The following is a 13,188-nucleotide window of genomic DNA, read 5'->3' on the forward strand; positions in this document are numbered from 1 at the left end:
AAAGATACTGTATATATTTGAGTGCAATTACCTTTGTGCAGGTTATGTGTTTTTCTTGTCTTCATACAGTTGGAAGTGTGTGTTTTCCAGTAATGATTATTTCCCTCACCCTGTTACTTAGAACAAGTCTGGCAATGGAATGCCCTTCAAACTCATGGTCGATTGCTTCTAGTAAATGTTTCACTAGACACTAAACAACCCCAGTGTTCCACCCTTAGTGCAAACATTGTATGAAGCAGAAAAATAATATCCAGGAACAGAGCCTTGGAGGTGGCAGATACAGTATGTGAGAGCGTTCAGACTAACTTACTAAATTCATTACTTATCAGACATGTACATTCATATTAGCAGCAACCAATTACTCATCTGTTTGTTATCTTAAGGAATATATTTCTTAATGTCTGCACTGAAAAACAAACAAATGAAATAACTATAACCAAGCACAGCTTATGATCAGCCATGAAAGGTTCTTTTAGTTCCTTGCTGCTGATAATTGTAAAATGTATAGGTCTCTCCCAACTTACGAGGGAGACATACTGTATGTCCTATTAGATGTGAAGACCATGTACAACTGCTTCTGCCCTCTGTCACAGCACCCAGAGCTAAAAATAAGAAGTGTTTACTGGATAAATGGCTTTAACAAAGAAGAAAAGAAGATCTATTAATTGCTTTTTTGACTCATCAGGACACAGAAGATTGACCATATGAAAATAAAATAAGATTTAATGCCCTAAGATAGCCATTGTTACAACATGATTGTAAGACTAGACACAGTATAGTCCAGGCACAAGTTAAATTATTTTCAGTGATTCCTGGACAACATGTCACACTGTAATTGTAAGACTACTAGACACATTTTCACAAAAGTCTACCAAAAAGTAGATCTGGTTGGAAATGTCTTTCATTTTCCTGTTCATTTCTACTGCGATACTCACATGACATGTTCCAAATAGTGAATGATATTTTTAGACAAATAGGTATTTTTAAACATCTTCAATCTCAAACCTATGTACAGTTTTGGAGCAAACAATTTAATTCTAATGTAAAAGAAATACCAAAATCATCAGCATATCCAACAATGCAAAATACATCCCAAGCCATATGGTGCAAAATACATGTGAGCTAAAAGAAATTGAGTCACAAAAGCTCTGCTCACTCGAACACTCGAACAAGGACACCTTCCTTAATGTTAAAAGTGTCTTATTGGCACAGGAAGAATACAATTTACAACTTCAAAAAATCATACTATTCTTTAATACACTGTTTATTGTGATCTCTCCTAGAACACATGCTAAACATTAGTATTTCCAATGTTATATGAAATGTTTATTATCTTTAAATGGTGCCAAGAAAGAGGAAATATCTAAAGCTGGCCATATACTGCTCAAATTTACAATGGACCGGTGGGGAGGGATTCGAGAGGTTTTTTTTTTCTCATTCAGTCAGGTGTGGCTTAAGGAAAAAGACTAACAGTATATGGCCAGCTTTCAGGCTATAATCCGAAATATAACAGCTACCCCAGTAAAGGAAAACATTAATCTGTAAGGAATTATATCAGCATCAAGTTCGAGTGTTGAATTCAATGAAGTGTGTGTGTGACTTAATGATACATACACACAAATTATATGATCTATATAAATATCAAACAACATGGAAGCTCATCCTATGCTATAAACATTTATTAAACAGAACCCCCATGTAGAAAAAAAAAAGACAACAACAGGCATTTAGAGGAATAGCACAATGAAAAATATGTAGTAACTTTTTTGTGGAGCAAGTGGTAATAAGCTGGACCCTAATTAATGGGAAACGACAATAATGTTTTTTAGAGTTCATCTAGCTTGGTAAGAAGAGTTCAATATAGAAGTTGTATTTTACTTCCAACTGCTTTCAAAATGAAGCGTCTATATATAAACATATTTTACATGTTTGTGTATTTATTAAATATACATAAAGGAATGCAGAATATATTTAGCAGATTAGTCACCTTAACCTTTTGTACTATTGTTAGACGATGAAGAAAAGGTGTGCCTGGTAGTAAAGAAAACACGTGAAGGATATATGCTAAGTAATGCACATTTAATTCTGGACCTACACCTACAAAAGTCGAAATGTCTCTTCACCTGTGTGATGACAGTCCAAAAGCTGTGCTCAGTGCCAAGCCCTCTCAGTTTCTGCACTGAATCTGCCAAAGGTCACATCTACATTCCTGGTTTAAATGAACAGAGACCTATTCACATTACCTGGAATCAACCAAGGCCTGATCCAAAGGTTTAACCAGTGGCTCTTGGTCACATACTGATTAAAGCTGTAATGACTTAATAAGTGATCCAGTTTTCATGCTATGCGGCAGAAAGGTGTACGCGGCAAGCAGTATGTTACGGTACAAGAACCTGCTACATGGCTAATGAAAGGAGGCAATGTCTATATTTACAGTGCTCAGAATTTAAGTAAAATCACTACATCATCATACCTTTTGGCTGGCGGATTTCAGGAGAGGAGACTGAGGTCCTGCGCTTTCAGACTGATTTTCTCAAGTGGGTTGAGTTTCAATAGGCAGACCTCAAGGGCACCGAGGACTCCAGTGTTTGCTTAATGCTTGCTGAGGAGGTGCTGTCACCACACAGCTCTACCTGACAGACCTTTGTACTCCCTGTTCATCTGGGATGCCTAGAAAATAAAGTTATGACTGTTTAGAAGAGTTAGACTAATTACATACATATGAAAGATTATTTACTGGCATGCATCTAGTGGGATGTATAATTGGCATTGCAATGAATGTAATACCTGGCTGAATGTGGGGCTGCAATCCTGATTGTTTAATTTCACTCTCCTTCCTGCTATAAAGAGTGATTGCCATCTATCGTCGCTCATGCTAAAGCCACATGAGCTTGGAGCACATCTTCACCTGGCACCAGTGTGTATGAGTCCTTAGGAGGGGAGGAGTACAGGTCTAAAATTCTGTTGTTGAAAAATACACATGTAGATGTTCATGCTCCAGCCTACATGTAGTGCAGATGGAGGAATCTATTGATTTTTAGGCAGCCAGCGGGCTGAACAAGAGAAATCTAGGCGTGTATGGTCAACATTAGTATCATAACGACCACATCAGATGTCAGATGAAGATCAACTGAAGGCATGCTAAGGCCAGAGACAGTTTTCCCATGTAAAGGCGCCCATACACGCTGCGATTACACAATGCGGAAATCGCCCCCAAATGGTCTTTCGTACGATAATCGATCAGTTGATGGGATACCAAATATTTTAATTACTGTACTCCTGGCTGAATTTTCTCGATTGGTCAGGCTGGAAAACTTTTTATCGTATGAGTCGTATGAAAATCGATGGATAAGTGGCGTTTTTGTATGAAAACAATCGCAGCAACACTGCACATGTACAAACGAAAATCCTTTCTGACGATCGATAAAATTCAGTTAGTTAGTATAGCTATCGAATTATTCCTGACAATGGACTGTGCATGATGGGGCACAAAGGAAATCGAACGATAATTGCATAGTGTGTGGCCAACTGTAAATGTTGCAGCACTTATGTAATTAGGGAAAGAGGTCCCGAAGAGGTCCCGGAGGTGCTGTGCCAGTCTGGAGGCCATGCTTTCAGGGGCCCTTGAACTGGTAGGCCTTCTTTTAACCCTCCCAAATTCTTCCACACACACCCGAGGCTTGCAACATGTCACCATTGATCAGCTTTAACATAGAATGAGCACCACTTCTCAGAATGGCACTCATCTGTATCATGTAACAGCTTTCCTGACAGATTCCCTTCAAATTCTCAGATGGGCAATTTTGTAACAGAAAATAATTGCTGATACAACTCACTAATGCCAGCAATTGCAGCTGGCGCTAGAGTCGATGGCAATTTGCTACAGCATCGAGTCGTGTCTGCTACAAATTGCTCTCCTTCAGCGATTTGTAGCCAAGGATAGCGATTGGAGCAACATTTCATAGAAATGCATTACAGTGACTGTTGCTGACGATCTTGAATCTTAGTGACAAATCGCCATAATAATTTAATTGTTAGCGATTCCATAGAAAATTATGAAGAATTTCTTCGCGAGAAATCTCCGTCACAAAAAAAGGCGTAGGGTAATCGCTGTGATAAAATCGTCCGTCCAACTTCATCCTAAGGGTTTATTCTGTGAGTTGCTGTGGATTGCATTTGGTCTTATTAAATAAATAGTATAAACCTAAAAATATTATTCAATTAAAATGACATATGTAGGAGAATACATATCCATATTTGCTAAACGTTATGGATCAGATATTTCTGCTAGTACAGATATATTCATTTTAGGAGTCCAGAAAAGCTGATCGTTTAATAGCTACCTGTACTTGTTTACTGGGAGAGAGGAAATATTTATTCATCATAATACTTTGTCACATTGTGTGGAAGTATGAAGAACTCATGGATATGAGTCAGCTGAGGTCAGCGAGTTGCTTTTTTTTTTTTCTTGGTAAAAATAGAATTTTGATAATAGGTTTGCTGAATCCTCACTTTTCCCCCTTGGATTTTATCAGTAAGTGCAGAGTACTTTCCTTTTGTTGATTACTTATTTACACTGCATTTTGCACAGATCACTAAAACTGGGCAATAACATTCCATGTTTTCAATAACAATTTCATTGCAAATGTCAGTTGTTTTGTGCAAAGAAATAATTCTAGCAGTAAAATGAAGATTTGTCTACAGATTGGCCTGATGCTTAAAGGCAAACTATAGCATATACACAGTATATTTGATCATCTTATTGCAAAAAAAATCTTTTGTAAAACGTATGATTTACATGAGGCATCTGGAAGGTAAGTACATCAGTAGCATGTACTTACCTTCCAATCAGATCATACAGGCTCACAAGATAGCACGCAGGCACCAAGCAATGCATTGTGGAGAGGCAGGGAAAGTGCCGTCGATTTCCTCATACCTAGCAGTATTAGGTAGTTCTTCAAGTGAGGGGGTTGGAAAATTCTGGCCCTCCAGCTCTGGTGCAACTACAAATCCCATGAGGTACTGCAAGACCCTAACAGCCACAGGCACGACTTCCAGACGGAGAGGCATGATAGGAGTTGTAGTTTCATCACAGCTGAAGGTGTCAGAGTTTGCCTACCCTTGTTCTAGTGGATCAGGGTGGCAGGGTAATGAGTGAAAGGAAAGTAAAAGCTGTGAAAACTCCCTACAGTAGGAAAAACCTGCTACTTTTTGGGGCAATATACAGCTTGCAAATACATATCAAAATGGAGGAAAACCATATTTACTAGATAAATATGCAAGCCTTACTTCCTGCCTGGTGCCTTCACTGTGACAATCTCGCAGTGTAAGTCTGTGGGTCAGATCTGCCTGTCTGAAACCATTACACCCTTTTTAAGGATAATTAAGAGCAACAGTTGTAAAACAGATGACCACTAGAGGGAGTATTTACAAATCTGTACATGAAATACAACAATCAAAATATGGAAATAAAAAAAAGACATCCAAAAACATACTTCAAGGCAAATGTTACAATACCTCAAAATATCCACAGACCAAAAATATACTAAAATGTCCGTTTATGTAGCTGTAAACCCTTGCTGGAAAACATAACATTTTCAAAGCACTTTATATCAAGAAATTGCAATTGTTTTTTTCTTTTAGAGAATTCTGTTTTCACTCCTTTTTCATCTTTTGTTTGTTTGTATTTTAATGTTGCTGATCTCCTGCAGCATCTTTGCAGCCATCTTCTGAACCTGATTGGTCATTTAAAGTGAACACAACCCATGTTGAAAATGCTCAGTACCTCAAATGGTCAGTATCTCACACCCAAATACTTCAAAGTGTACATACACCTTTTGATATGTGCAGGAGATCTTCAACTTTTCATCCCTGGCAACTGTATTCGGTTTAGTAATCTTGAAGTGCATAAAGCACTGCATTGTCAAGATACACGGGTGCATCTATAGGCGGCTGTGTGGAATAGCCCTAAATTAAAAAGTTACAGGAAGTTGACCTGCAAAGGGTCTGTCCACCAAAAAGTGAAGTTTTGGCTATAGGTAGGGCCACATAGGAGTCAGCCACTAGATTCTTATATGTCTTGGATACTCCAATAGCAAGAACGTCTTTCATAGTTTCTGAACCTATTCATGGGTGTATTCCTGCCAGCATTTGTGTCTTGCAGCAGCTACTGTTTCATTCACTATAACATATTATAAATGAAAGCTTCAATAAAGAAAGTGGGAGTCCCTGAGAGATATTACACATTTCTTGGTGGTCTGGTGGTTTTACCTTCCAGCATCTAATCAAAACTTAAAAGGACAACTTCACATTTTGTTTATCAGGTCTGCCTCTCTGAAAACTTTACACCCTTTTTAAGGATAATTAAGATCCCCCATATACCTAGAAACTTACATTCTGCCCCACTTTCGAGTCCTTCCTGCATTGCCTTGCCAGGCACAAGCTTTGCAGGAAGAAGTCCTACTTGCGCACATTTGGCCGGTCAATACCATGGCTCCAGCCTCAGTAAGCGTAATGGGGCAGCCATGCACATTAAGAGCTGTATGGAGCTGGGGCTGTTTTCTGCAAAATCTGTGTGGCTTTCAGCAGGGCAACACAAGAACTCAGAAGTGGGGCTGTAGGTAAATATTTAGGTAGGTGGTGGGAACATTTAAAGGACAACTTCACTAACAGTGAAGCTGCCCTTTGGAGATCCGGTTTGGTGAACTGGCCTATGTTTCACTAAAGAAATTTACAAAAATAGAACATGTGCATTTCTACAACTATCGAAAAAAGCCACGCCCCTATGAGGAAGTCCCATCGGAAAGAAATGCATCAGGGCTCACATGGCATGGCATTTATGTCCCTGCTCTGAGGTGCTGGAGGAACACATTGAGATCATACTAGGCATCAGGCACTTTGAAACAAAGAACTAGAGGTGCTCATACAACCATGTCCCAAAAAAGTATGATACCATATGATGATCTGATGTTGCATAAAGCCTATGATCTGGATTTTTCACTATCGTATACAGTAGTATACAGATCCATCCACATTGAGAGATTATAAAAATTACACCTTAGTAAGTAACTGTATGTGGAATTTTAAATGCACAGAATTGAGGCTCTCTGACAGCTTGGGGATATTTTCTTTTAAACGAACTGTGAGCCATTGCACTGAATCCATAGATAATTCCCAGACATATACAGTATCACATATCAGTTAATGTGGTATAGTATGGTGAATATATGACTTTCCATACTTGATACATCCCAATTCTCACAAAAAATGTATAGTGCATATATCTCTGATACATCTTTCTATGTGGGGCGACTTGTGGAGTTTATGACCTTGAGTAGCAGACCTGTATATACATGTTGGTTAATCTTTGCAGATATAAGTCCAGCATGTATAGTTTCTATAGGAGAATGGTAGATATTGCTAATTCCTTTAATATGTGTTTGATATATGCAGACTGCAGATACCAAGGAGCTAACCACCTATTTAATATTTAAATTGAATATTATATTAAAAAAAAAGTGTAGTCTGCATTAGCTGGACCTTCTGTGGATTTATGATTTGTCTGGATAGTCTGTGCACATTGCTCACTTGGTTGCTTATGTTTGTTTATTTGGGTGCTTGTGTGCAGAAGACACATGAAATTACCGTTAAATGAACTGATAATGTGCATATTATTGTAAAGTGAGTTAACATCTAAACGTTAACATTACAGTGTAAATAAACTTGATGCATTCTGCCTTAAAGTGTATTTCCACTTTCTGAGCCAGATTGAGATACTTTATATTTGTTACATGTTCCCATTCACGTAGCATAACTTTAAAAAACATTGCTGCTTACACATTACCTGCTCTATTCTGAAGGAAAGTGTTTTTCTAAACTGAATTTTCCACTTAAATACAAGGGGGGCTGGGGAGGTTAATATTTACCATAATCACACATCACTAGATCTGAACACTGTCCGCCCTAACAAAGATTTTATGGTCTAGAAGCATTGTATGTTAATAGGGGGAAGCTCAGAGTATCCCTTGTCTTTCTATGGGGACAGCCATAGTTTTTTGTCACTTTGAAAATGTAGAGGGAAGCTGTCTGTCTGTCTAAAGGCTTACTACACAGAGATATCTAAAAAGTAAGACATTTTGTTTAAAAATATATATATTTGAATATGCTGTGTGAATAGGATCACATATCAAACATATAGAGGGGTTTTCTCAAATTTGACTGCAAAAGTGGAAATACACTTTAATTATTCGAAGAGGATTTTGATTTGATATAAGCCAGATATGCATGGTGTGCAGGGAACCTTTTAGGTGATTTGTCACCTATTATGTGATTTGTCCACCTTTGATTTGTCCAAGTATGTTTGCACCAAGGTATATGTGCAATTAAACTTTGGGATTTTTATACAGACAGTAAGAATGGTATAATGATACAGTAATGCCTATGGAGACATTTTTAGGTACCTATTAAAAAAAAAAAATCAAGGCAACTGGACTTGATGTCTGAATTGAGAAAGCTAGTCACATGACCAGATAAACATCTTCAAGTAAAATACAGCAAGTCCAGTTGCCTTGATACATTTTTTACAGATATACCATAACCTGGATGAATGAGAAGCTTCACAGACATATTAAAATAAAGTGCTGCATTCATGAGATCCAGTTGGGTGCAATCTTTGTACAGCTCTGCCTAGCACACATGGAAGAATTTTCGTCAGTGCTAAATAAACTCAGCACAGGAGGCTCTTGAAGAGGTAATCAGTCAGTCACTCCTACTGGTTACTGTAGATAAAGGCAACAGAGAAATGAAAGCGCTAAGAAAGTATTATGCAACTGATTTCTAGGACAAACAGGCTGACTGACCAACATGTTAAACAAGTACCTTTGTATTAATATTTTATTTAAGGTATTTATAGAAATCATGTTCACATCAGGTTTAAAAGAGGGTAATACATATCCTGTATAAATGAAAAGCAGAATTTAGCAGCTTAGGTTAAAAAGGTTAAGGTCTCCCCCTAATCTGTTCAGCCCCCAGAATTGAGACAAAAAGCCCAGTGTAATCTCCAAATTACTCTAGATGGAGCTTACACAGGACTGAGTACTCTCCCCCACGTGACAGCGTTGGGCCAATCACCAAGCAAATGTGCTGTCACGTTGAGGGAGTCGCATGCCTCTCCATACTGGGAAATACTGGGTAATTTCTTTGCTCTCGACATCTTAACTGAGTAGTGGAAGAGAAAGGAAAGTGAAGTATGTGATGCTGGAGAGGGTGGTATAAGGCCAAATCTTCTGTTTTGCCCTGCAAGGGAAAGACGCAGATCTGCTTGATAGACCTGGCTAGATGTATCTTTTTTGTATCATAACTACCTCTGCATAATCTAAGTCAGCCTTTATTAACTGGGGTATGATCTAGTTTCATCTAAGTCAGCCTTTCTTAACTGGGGTATGATTTGGTTTCATCAAGGGTGCAGTCAAGAATATAACATGCACAGTGTGCACCATTACAACCAAGGACTCTGGAAATCTGGGGGTACGGGTCCTGAGAAGCATCTGCTGGCACAGGGAGCAGCATATGGCTGGAAATCTGGGAGTGCAGGCCCTGAGAAGTATCTGCTGGTATAGGGAGCAACATATGGCTGGAAATCTGGGAGTGCAGGCCCTGAGAAGTATCTGATGGAATAGGGAGCAACATATGGCTGGAAATATGGGAGTGCAGGTCCTGAGAAGTATCTGCTGGCACTGGGAGCCATGTATGGCTGGGAATCTGGTGGTGCAGGTCCTGGGAAGTATCTGATGGCACTGGGAGCCGCGTATGATTTGAAATCTGGTGGTGCAGGTTCTGAGAAGTATCTGCTGGCACAGGGAGCCGCGTATGGTTTGAAATCTGGGGGTGCAGGTCCTGAGAAGTATCTGCTGGCACAGGGAGAAGCATATGGGTGGAAATCTGGTGGTGCAGGTCCTAAAAAGTATCTGCTGCCACAAGGAGCCATGTATGGCTGGAAATCTGGGGGTGTAGGTCCTGAGAAGTATCTACGGACAAAGGAAGCAGTGTATTGTTGGAAATTTGGGGGTGCAGGTTATGGGGGCTTCTGCTGACACAGTGAATGGTGTATGACAGGAATTCAGCGCATGGCATGATGACAAGTGTATGGCTACATCGATAGTATGCAACATTTACATTTTAGACTGGGGTGCCTCAGGATTTTGTATACCTTTAAAGGGTGATGTAACTGAAAAAAGGTTGAGAAACGCTGATCAAAGTAACCCCTGGCTTAGTGCCTAATTTAGTCAAATTAATATAAAGTAACCATTCATAACGATGTAGCGCTTCTGAGAAAAACGTTACAGTATAAGACAGCTGTATTCAGTAGCAAGAAAACTTTTTCGTTAGTACATAGGCTGGTCATAGGTACATACTGTACATATGAATGGATACTCAAAGCAAGGCAACATAATATAAAGTGAACTCTATATCTGTAACACACAATTGGTGTAAAATAGGTTGTGCATGATATGCAGTTACTAGTTTCATGTTCTATCATATACACATTGGGGGGGGGCTTTATCAAAACTGGAGCAGGCAGAATCTGGAGCAACTGTCCATGGAGACCATTTTCATTTTCAAAGCTTAATTTAACAAACTGAAGAGAGAAGCTGATTGGTTGCCATGGATAACTGCTCCAGAATCCATCTGCTCCAGTTTTGATAAATCCCCCTCATTGTCCTCTGTGACAAACATCCTACTGATTACCCCAATCCTTATCTGTTCATACACAATTAGATTGTCACATAACGGCGTCACAATCACTTGGGTCATACAAAAGTGGGCTGGATGGGCATTTTAAGAATAATTCCGTGTACTGCAATGTAGCAATAGCAATGAATTAGTAGTAACACCAGCTGCAAAGTTTCATTTGTAGAAAACAGTCACCACTAAATTGACATTAGTTAAAGTCAAGCCGTATGACAGTAGTAACGACAATAAAGTGTGTACCTCTTATCCAGAAATTGCATAAACTGAGAGGCCATTTCCATAGCTCATATTGTGCTTTTAATATCTACGGACGGTCTAGCTGTATGAGTAATGATTGACAAGTGTGTCACATGACACAAGACCTGTCACATGACAGTGTCATCTGTCATATACTCATAGTCACCAGGAACTGTCTGTTCTGGCTTATAAAAACAGGAACCGTATCAGACTTGAAATGGTCTCTACCACTAGTAAATCATTTCCACATTCTCTGCTCTGGGAAATACTAATATACTGACTCCCAGTGTTACCTTATAAAATACAAGAAGAATAGCTGGAGATAATATATGAAGAAAATGGTCTTATGTTTAATTACATTGGAGCGAGGGGGCATGTGTCCAGCTTGTATTGCAAAACTGATAAACATGGGTGACAAGAAGTCGAGTGTTATCTAAAGCTGGCCATACACTAACAGATTTCTCTCATTAAGCAGAACTTCGGATACATTTTTATTAACCCTTGCAGTGGAGCTACCTGTGCACTGCAAGGGTTACGTACTGGTTTTTGTCTAGGGAGGAAAATAAAGGTATACTCACCTGATCCTCAGTGTCAGCCATTTTAGGCCCCCGTTCACACCAGGGTGGTTCGGTCGTGCAACAGTAAAAACAGGGTGGTTCGGTCGTGCGGAACAGTAAAAACACATATATGCCTATGGGGCCCATTCACACAAACGCGCGTAATTGCACGTTTCAATCCGCCTGCCGCCCAAACTGCTCCCTGAGCTACTTTTTCAGTGCTTATCAGTGCTTATTTTCCATGTAGATTTCAATGGAAACGCGCTGATTAGCGCACTTTTGGGCGTTTTTTATTGCATTTCAGAGCTGAAACGCAACTAAAAATGGCCAAAAACGCCCTTTCACCCCTCTACTGCAGTGGTCTAAGGTCCTGTAAATCATCATGTCCAGTACACTATGTATAGGATGTGAGGACGGCGAGGCACATTCCAATGCTGCAGTGTAGGAGTAGGCAGGCAGAAGGGAGCGCTGTCACTGCCGGCCGGTTAGGGGGATTGGGTGAGTATAACTTTGTTATTTTCCTCCCTAAATAAAAACGAGCAGTTAACCCTTGCAGTACCAGGGGTAGCCCCACGGCCAGGATTAATAAAACATGTACCCGCAGTTCTTCTGTAAGCATGCAGGTTGAATAAAATAAATCTAACAGATTTCTCCATCCATGCTAAACAATGTAGAGGGAGGAACCCCCCCTCCTGCTGTTGCCTCCCCTACAGGGCAACTCACTGTTAGAATTTCAGCTGATTGCTCTGAATTGCCTGAAATTCTAACAATATATGGCCAGCTTAAGAATCAGCTTTACAAATTAGCCAAATAGGACAGATCTGCAAGATACAATGTTCAGGGAAGTTTGGTGCAGACAGCAGACAGGGTGTGAAAATATATTCATATATGCCTGGCATGCAATGTCATGGTGACCATTCAAAATCAGCTACAAAATTAAAGCCAATAAAAGAATGTTTCTGAATGATTGAATCAAATAACTTGTTTAAATTAAAGCACTGCACAGACAATCAGGTGTTTTGGGGGGAAGGTTTAAAAGCAATCTATAGTTGCATGTAAAGGTGCCCACACACCTTGCGATAATCGTACGATAATCGCGGGAAATCCCGTGATCGTACGATTATCGTAAGGTGTGTGGAAGCCGTGCGACCTCTACTACTGTAAGGTCGCACGACTTTTATCTTACGAGCATGTTCGAAAACCCGCCGAGAACCGTACGATTTTCGGCAGGTGTGTAGCATGTTCGTAAGAAAATATGGCCTATGGTGCCATACACGCCTAGGATGGAGGAACCCAAACACTGACAACATAGCAACTTTTCATTCAGAGTGCCCTCCAGACGCTACTACACCATCCAGCAGGGCCGTGTGGTCAGGGAGGCAGGTGAGGCATAGCCTCTCCTAGAATTATGGAGGAAAAAGCTGTCAGCTTCATGGGGCTTCGGGCGGCGGGGGTCAGGGCGGAATTTGCTGGAGGCGAGGCTGGAGAATGCCTCACCCGGAACAAGAGCTACCGCACGTCACTGCCATGCAGGGTGGCATGTTCTCTCTTGGGCAGGAAAATCCACCAATCACACAGAGTGCAGGCAACTCAGGAAACGGCGGGTGTAATTACCATCAACAAGGAACCTCTAACAGCCCATTTA

At 40.1% G+C, this 13,188-nt stretch overlaps 1 long non-coding RNA gene across 1 annotated transcript in view; it reads right to left on the minus strand.

Moving 5' to 3' along the window:
• Positions 1-2,476: 2,476 nt before the first annotated feature.
• The window catches only part of LOC108793735, a 49,766-nt gene continuing 39,054 nt past the window's right edge, over positions 2,477-13,188 (minus strand). The window contains exon 3 of the long non-coding RNA XR_001941664.1: positions 2,477-2,670. This is a non-coding gene — a long non-coding RNA (uncharacterized LOC108793735). The remainder of the gene's footprint in view (positions 2,671-13,188) is intronic.

Source organism: Nanorana parkeri, unplaced genomic scaffold (genome assembly GCF_000935625.1).
Source record: "Nanorana parkeri isolate BGI_ZX_2015 unplaced genomic scaffold, ASM93562v1 scaffold24, whole genome shotgun sequence".
In the NCBI taxonomy this organism is placed as follows: Eukaryota; Metazoa; Chordata; class Amphibia; order Anura; family Dicroglossidae; genus Nanorana; species Nanorana parkeri.